Source organism: Mandrillus leucophaeus, unplaced genomic scaffold (assembly GCF_000951045.1).
Source record: "Mandrillus leucophaeus isolate KB7577 unplaced genomic scaffold, Mleu.le_1.0 Scaffold155, whole genome shotgun sequence".
Classification (NCBI taxonomy): domain Eukaryota; kingdom Metazoa; phylum Chordata; class Mammalia; order Primates; family Cercopithecidae; genus Mandrillus; species Mandrillus leucophaeus.
The window spans coordinates 966,256-973,988 of NW_012101532.1; the positions used below are offsets into that span (position 1 = coordinate 966,256).

The window sequence follows — 7,733 nt, forward strand, 5'->3', positions numbered from 1 at the left end:
GTATTGGGATTACAGGTGTGAGCCACCATGCCCGGCCTGTATTTTTAAAAAAAATTTATAGTTTTACAGTGGACATTTAAGTCCATGATCCATTTTCAATAGAGTGGGATTTTTCAGTAATATATAATGAATGAGTAGTTACATGAAACAATGGTAGAATGATTTAGGAAGTATATTGCTTGAGAACCATTGTGTAACTACACCCAACTTAGTAAGTTATACTTCAAAAATCGTATTTTCTTTTTACAGCAATAATCAGTGGAATTGGGTACATCAATCTTGGCTTTGACTTAAGATTTGGCTTAATGACTGTTGCTTGCAATAAACTTTAGTCATTTGAGCTTCTGCACTTATTCAGTATAAATCCTTTACAGAAAGAACTGTTCTCTTTGATAGGGAAAGCCTCACCAAACAATTTTTAAAAATATTTTAACATTAACATAAGGTCTGGGTAGTTATTTTTATAACAGGTGTTATTTGTAATCACAAAATCTTTCTACTTATTGCCACGAAATCCATCGTGCTGTAAGTAGAGTCCTCCTATTCATGATAGGGAAATTTTCCATAGGCCAGAAACATGGAACTTACCATTAATCCTATAGTTCCAACCTGAAAGATATGATAGAATCAAATTATATCCTAGGAAGATTGAAATGTAAAAATCAGACTTTGAGTTCAAAGTTTTTAATATCACCTTTTTCGACTCTCTGCCTTCAATGTTTGACTTCTCCTGATACAGACAAGGTGGAAAAGAAAATATCAAGACCCAGAATGGAAGCTGAACTTCTGTGAGGCTGTCCAGCGACTTTTCCAGACAGGTACCTCTGGTTACTATGCTTGCATCTCGTAGGTTTTGGAGATGGAGTTTCACTCTTGTCACCTAGGCTGGAGTGCAATGCCACGATCTCAGTTCACTGCAAACTCCACCTCCAGGGTTCAAGTGATTCTCCTGCCTCAGCCCCCTGAGTAGTTGGAATTACAGGTGCCCACCACCATGCTAGGCCGATTTTTTTTTTTATTTTTAGTAGAGTCGAGATTTCACCATGTTGACCAGGCTAGCCTCGAACTCCTGACCTCAGGTGATCCACCTGCCTCAGCCTTTGAAAGTGCTGGGATTACAGGTGTGAGCCACCGTGCCTGGCCAGTGGGTGCATCCTGTAGAATGTTAATGCAATGCTTCCCAAAAGTGGGATGTGCCACAAAGCCCATGAGCCACAATGTCTGACACATGTACTGGGTCCTACACTCAGGGCTGGGCTCTGAGGACTGAGAAATTTAGGAGAGATGAATCAAACAAAATAGCTGCCTTCAAGGGCATCAGAGGCTGTGAAGGAAACAGATGTGTATACCCATCTCTGCAACACAAGAATTCACAAATTTTCATGATTACCATAGTCTGAATGATATACCCAATGCAATATACTTAAGAAATGTAAAAAAGTAGTGATGGGTTCGATTCTTATAATTTCATTAAGAGTAAACTCTAGAGAAATTTTATCAATTCCCCAAACAATCCCTTTTGAGTTCCATTTGATTTTTTAAGATAGCTTTATTGGAATTTAATTCATATATCATGCAATTTGCCAATTTCAAATGTACAACTCAGTGGTTTTAAAAATTATATTAAGTGTTGTATAACCATCATAAAAATCTATATTAGAACATATTCATAATGTACAAAATGAAACTACAAACCTCTTCACTGTCATTCCTCATTTCCCCCCAACTCTCCTAGTCCCTGGAAACCATTAATCTACTTTCTGTTCCTATAGATTTGTTGATGTAGTTTGGATATTTTCCCTGCCCAAATCTCATGTTGAAATGTAATCTCCAATGCTGGCCTCGTGGGAGGTGTTTGGATCATGGGGGGTGGATCCCGCATGGCTTGGTGCTGTCTTCCTGATAGTGAGTTCTAAAGAGATCTGGTCATTTAAAAGTATATGGCACCCCTCCGTCCACCCTACTCTCTCTCTTGCTCCTTTTCTAGCTATGTGATGTGCCTGTTGCCACTTCACTTTCCACCATGATTAAAAGCTCCCTGAGGCTTCACCATTAGCCAATTAAACCTTTTTTTTTTTTTTTTTTTTTTTTGCTCTCTATCTAGGCTGGAGCGCAGTAGCACAATCTCAGCTCACAGCAACCTCTGCCTCCCAGATTCAAGCGATTCTCCTGTCTCAGCCTCCTGAGTAGCTGGAATTACAGGCACACACCACTATGCCTGGCTAATTTTTGTATTTTTAGTGGAGATGGGGTTTCACCATATTGCCCAGGCTAGTCTTGAACTCCTGACCTTGAGTGATCTGCCCACCTCAGCCTCCCAAAGTGCTGGGATTACAAGTGTGAGCCACCACACCAGGCCTAAACTTCCTTTCTTGATAAATTACCCTGTCTCAGGTATTTCTTTATAGCAATGCAAGAACAGCCTAATACATTTGTCTATTCTGGAAGTGTCATACAGATGGAATCATACAATATATGGTCTCTTGTGACTAACTTCGTTCGCTTAGTGTAATGTTTTCAAGGTGAATCCATCTTGTAATATTCATTGGTATTTAATTTTTATTTCCAGATAATATTTCATCGTATGACTGTGTCACATTTTATTTATCCATTCATCAGTTGATAGACATTTGGATTGTTTCCATTTTTTATCTGCTATGAATAATGTAACAGTGAACATTCATGTATAAGTTTTAGTGTAGATATATTTCTACTTTTTTTTTTTTTTTTTTGAGATGGAGTCTTACTCTGTCATCCAGGCTAGAGTTCAGTGTCGCAATCTTGGCTCACTGCAACCTCCGCCTCCTGGGTTCAAGTGGTTCTCCTGCCTCGGCCTTCTGAGTAGCTGGGATTACAGGCGTGTGCCACCATGCCCAGCTAATTTTTGTATTTTTAGTAGAGACAGGGTTTCACCATGTCGGCCAGGCTGGTCTCGAACTCCTTACCTCAGATGATCTGCTCACCTTGGCCTCTGAAAATGCTAGGATAACAGGCGTGAGCCAACGCGCCCGACCTAGTGTAGATAGATTTCATGTTTTCATTTATCTTGGGTATATGTCTAGGAGTGGAATCACTGGGTCGTATGGTAACTATCCATAGCCATTTAAGGAACTGCTAGTCTTTCCATGGCAGCTGCATCATTTACATTTCACCAGCAGCATGCGAGGTTTCCAATTTCACGACATCTTCACTGACACATGTTGAAATCTACTATTTGATTTATAGCCACCCTAGTGGATGGGGAGTAGTATATCATTGTGGCTTTTATTTGTGTTTCCCTGGTAGTGAATGATGTTGAGAATCTTTTCAGGTACTTTTTGACCATTTTATATCTTCTTTGGAGAAATGTCTGTCTATCAAGTTCTTTGCCCATTTTTAATTAAGTTATCTGTCTTTTTGTTATAAGGTGGTAGGAGTGCCTTATATATTCTAAATGCAAATTTCTCATCAGATATATGATTTGCAAATATGTAGGTTGTCTTTTCACTTTCTTGAATCTGTACATTGAAGCATGTAATTTTAATTTTGATAATCTCCCAACTTGGGCCAGGCCCAGTGGCTCATGCCTGTAATCCCAGTACTTTGGGAGGCTGAGGTGGGCAGAACATGTGAGATCAGGAGTTTAAGACTAGCCTGGCCAACATAGTGAAACCCTGTCTCTACTAAAAATACAAATATTAGCAGAGCATGGTGTTGTGTGCCTGTAGTCCCAGCTCCTCGGGAGGCTGGAGCAGGAGAATCACTTGAACCCAGCAGGCAGAGGTTGCAGTGAGCTGAGACTGTTCCACTGCAATCCAGCTTGGGGTACAGAGTGAGACTGCATCTCAAAAAATATAAAAATAAAAATAAAAAATCTTCCACTTGGTTATGTTGCACGTTGTATAATTATTTTTCTACATTAGTAAATTCATTTTGTATAATAATTTTGTTGAGGAAGAGGATTTTATTTTTAGTCTAAGGTCCTGAGAGACATTGATCTGCACTTTTCCTTTTTTGTACTTTCTTTGTCTGGCTTTGGTCAGGGTAACAGTGGTCTCCTAGAATGAATTAGGAGGGATTCCCTCCTCTCCCATTTTTTGAAAAAGTTTGTGAAGACTTGGTATTAATTTTTCTCTAAACATTTGGTAGAATTCCAAGTGAAGCCATATAGTTCTGAACTTCTTTGTAGGAAGTTGTTTGATAACTAAGTTCTCTTCCTCTGTTATAAGACTATTCAGATTTTTAATTTCCTCTTGAGTCAGTTTTGGTAGTTCGTGTCTTTTTATAACTTTTTCTATCTCACCTTGGTTATCTAATTTGTTGGCATACACTTGTTTATGGTATTTCCTTATAATCATTTTTATTTCTGTAAGGTCAGTAATAATGTCCCCTCTTTCATTCCTGATTTTAGTAGTTTGCGTCTTCTCTCATTTTTCTTGGTCAGTCTATCTGAAGGTCTTTCAATTTTGTTGATCTTTTAAAGAAATAACTTCTGGGGCTCTTTTTCCCACTGGAACCATGGAGGGTGCAGAAGAGAAGAAGAAGAAGGTTCCTTCTGTGCCAGAAACCCTTAAGAAAAAGCGAAGGAATTTCGCAGAGCTGAAGATCAAGTGCCTGAGAAAGAAGTTTGCCCAAAAGATGCTTCGAAAGGCAAGGAGGAAGCTTATCTATGAAAAAGCGAAGCACTATCACAAGGAATATAGGCAGATGTACAGAACTGAAATTCAAATGGCGAGGATGGCAAGAAAAGCTGGCAACTTCTATGTACCTGCTGAACCCAAATTGGCGTTTGTCATCACGATCAGAGGTATCAATGGCATGAGCCCAAAGGTCCGAAAGGTATTGCAGCTTCTTCGCCTTCGTCAAATCTTCAATGGAACCTTTGTGAAGCTCAACAAGGCTTCGATTAACATGCTGAGGATTGTAGAGCCATATATTACATGGGGGTACCCCAATCTGAAGTTAGTAAATGAGCTAATCTACAAGCGTGGTTATGGCAAAATCAATAAGAAGTGAATGGCTTTGAAAGATAAGGTTTTGATTGCTCGATCTCTTGGTAAATATGGCATCATCTGCATGGAGGATCTGATTCATGAGATCTATACTGTTGGAAAACGCTTCAAAGAGGCAAAAAACTTCCTGTGGCCCTTCAAATTACCTTCTCCACGAGGTGGAATAAAGAAAAAGACCACCTATTTTGTAGAAGGTGGAGATGCTGGCAACAGGGAGGACCAGATCTACAGGCTTGTTAGAAGAATGAACTAAGGTGTCTACCATGATTATTTTTCGCGTCTCATCAGCTTAATAAACAGTACCTGCTCTCAAAATGAAAAAAAAAAAAAAAAAAAAAAAAAAAAAAAATGACTTCTGGGTTTTTTTTTCTCTATTTTCTATTCTTCATTTTTAAAAATTTTATTCTAATTCTTATTATTTTCTTCTTTCTGCTTGCTATGAACCCAAAGCAAGTGTACATAGTGTATTCTTTTCCTGTCCAGTGCCTTAAGTTGAAAATTTAAATTATTGACTTGAGATCTCTCTTCTATTTTAATGTAGTCATTTATAGCTATAAATTTTCCTCTAATTAAGCAGTGCTTTGGCTTCATCCAATAAATGTTGATACTTGTGTTTTCATTTTCATTCATCTTAAAGTATTCTCTAATTTCCCTTGTGATTTCTTCTTTGACCCATTGATTATTTAGGAGAGTGCTGCTTAATTTCCATGTTATTTGTTAATTTCCCAAATTTATTTCTGTTATTAATTTCTAATTCAATTGTAATTAGAGAAGACACCTTGTACAATTTCAATCCTCTTAAATTTATTGAAGTTTGATTTACGGTGTAGCATAAGGTTTATCCTCAAGAACGTTCCATGTGCACTTGAGAAAAATGTGTAATCTGCTGTTGTTGGCTGAGTATTGTTTATCTGTCTGCCAGGTCTGGTTTATTTACAGTGTCGTTCAAATCTTCTATTTCCTTTTTGATCTTCTGCTTAGTTGTTCTCTCCATTACTGAAAATGAAAATATTGATGTCTTTAAATATCATTGTTGCATTCTCTGTCTTTCTCTTCAATTCTGTCATTTTTTTTTTTTTTTTTTTTGCTTGATATATTTTGGGGCTTTGTTGTTGAATGCGTATGTGTTTATAATATTTATATCTTCCTAATGGATTGATCATTTTTTAATTACAAAATGTCCCTTTACATCTCTAGTAACATTTGTAAAAAGTCTATGTTGTCTAATATTAGAAACCTACTCCAGCTTTTTTGTGGTTGCTGTTTGCGTGATATGCATTTTCCCATTCTTTTACTTTCAAACTATGTGTATCTTTGGATTTAAATTATTTCATCTATAAGGAACATATAGTTGAATGTTGTTTGTTTACCCAGTCTGACAATAGCTGACTTTAGTTTGGATTGGTTAATTAAGTCATGTTTAATGTTACTGTTTTTTTGGAGACAGGGTCTCATTCTGTCACCCAGGATGGAATTCAGTGGTGCAATCATGGCTCACTGCTGCCTCGTCTTCCCAGGCTCAAGCAATTCTCCCATGTCAGCCTCCCAAGTGTCTAGGACTACAGGGTATGTGCCATCATGTCTGGCTAATTTTTAATTTTATTTTTGTCAAGACAGGGTTTTGCCATGTTGCCCAGGCTGGTGTCAAACTCCTGGACTCAAGTGATCCTCCCATCTCAGCCTCCAAAAGTGCTGAGATTATAGGCATGGGCCACCACACCCAGCCTAATGTTATTATTGGCATAGTTGGACTTATGTCTGCCACTATAGTTTTTGCTTGCTATATGTCTCAGATTTCTTTTTTGTTCTTCTGTTCCTTCTTTACTCCTTTTATTTGCATTACGTGAATATTTTCAGTATAACATTTAATTCCCTCAGTAATCTTTTTATTATTTTTTGAATTATTTTCTTAGTGGTTGCTCTAGGTCTAATAGTATACATGTTAAATTATCAGAATCAAATACAGATTTATACTAACAATGTTATTGATATACAGAAATGTTACTCCTCTGTAACTCTATTCTCCTCTTTTTATTATTGTTGTTTTATGTACGTGATGCATTGCTATCATTATTGCTTTATATAGTGTTATTTCTTCTAATGATGTGGAGAGAAGGAGCAAAACCATGTACAACCATGTGCAGCATAACATTTCAATGATGGACTACATATACGAAGGTGGATTCATAAGGTTATCAGAAAAATTCTTATCACCTGGTGACATGGTAGCCATTGGAATATCATAGGACAGTACATTACTCATGTATTTGTTGGCGGTGCTGATATAAACAAACCTACTGCACTGCCAGTCATATAAAAATCTAGGATATCCCCTTTTGTACAATACATGATACTTGATATTGATAATAAACATCTATATTCCTGGTTTAGGTATTTACTATTCTATACTTCTAATGATTATTTTAGAGTATTTATTTAATATTTCTACTTATTGAAAAGTATTTACTGTTATATAATATGCCATGTTGCAGTAGCCCCAGCCTCATACATCTCCTGTTTATCACGTCTCTTGATTGCATCGTTTTCTCTTGTGCATAATTTAATCTTATGTTGTTTTGTTCATAATGGCCCCCAAGTATACAAAATCCACTGCTAATGTTGCCAGTAAGAAGCCACATCAAGTGATTGACCTGGAAATTAAAAGTGATTAAGGACTACGAAGGTGGAAAATCAGTAATGATGATTGCTTGCCAGTCAGCCACGTCCCATTCCACCATAGCT

At 37.3% G+C, this 7,733-nt stretch overlaps 1 pseudogene across 1 annotated transcript; it reads left to right on the top strand.

Moving 5' to 3' along the window:
- The first annotated feature begins 4,479 nt into the window (after nucleotides 1–4,479).
- LOC105536133 lies at nucleotides 4,480–5,244 on the top strand (annotated as a pseudogene). The gene has a single exon (XR_001005544.1). The product of XR_001005544.1 is annotated as a 60S ribosomal protein L7 pseudogene (transcript).
- The last annotated feature ends 2,489 nt before the right edge of the window (nucleotides 5,245–7,733 follow it).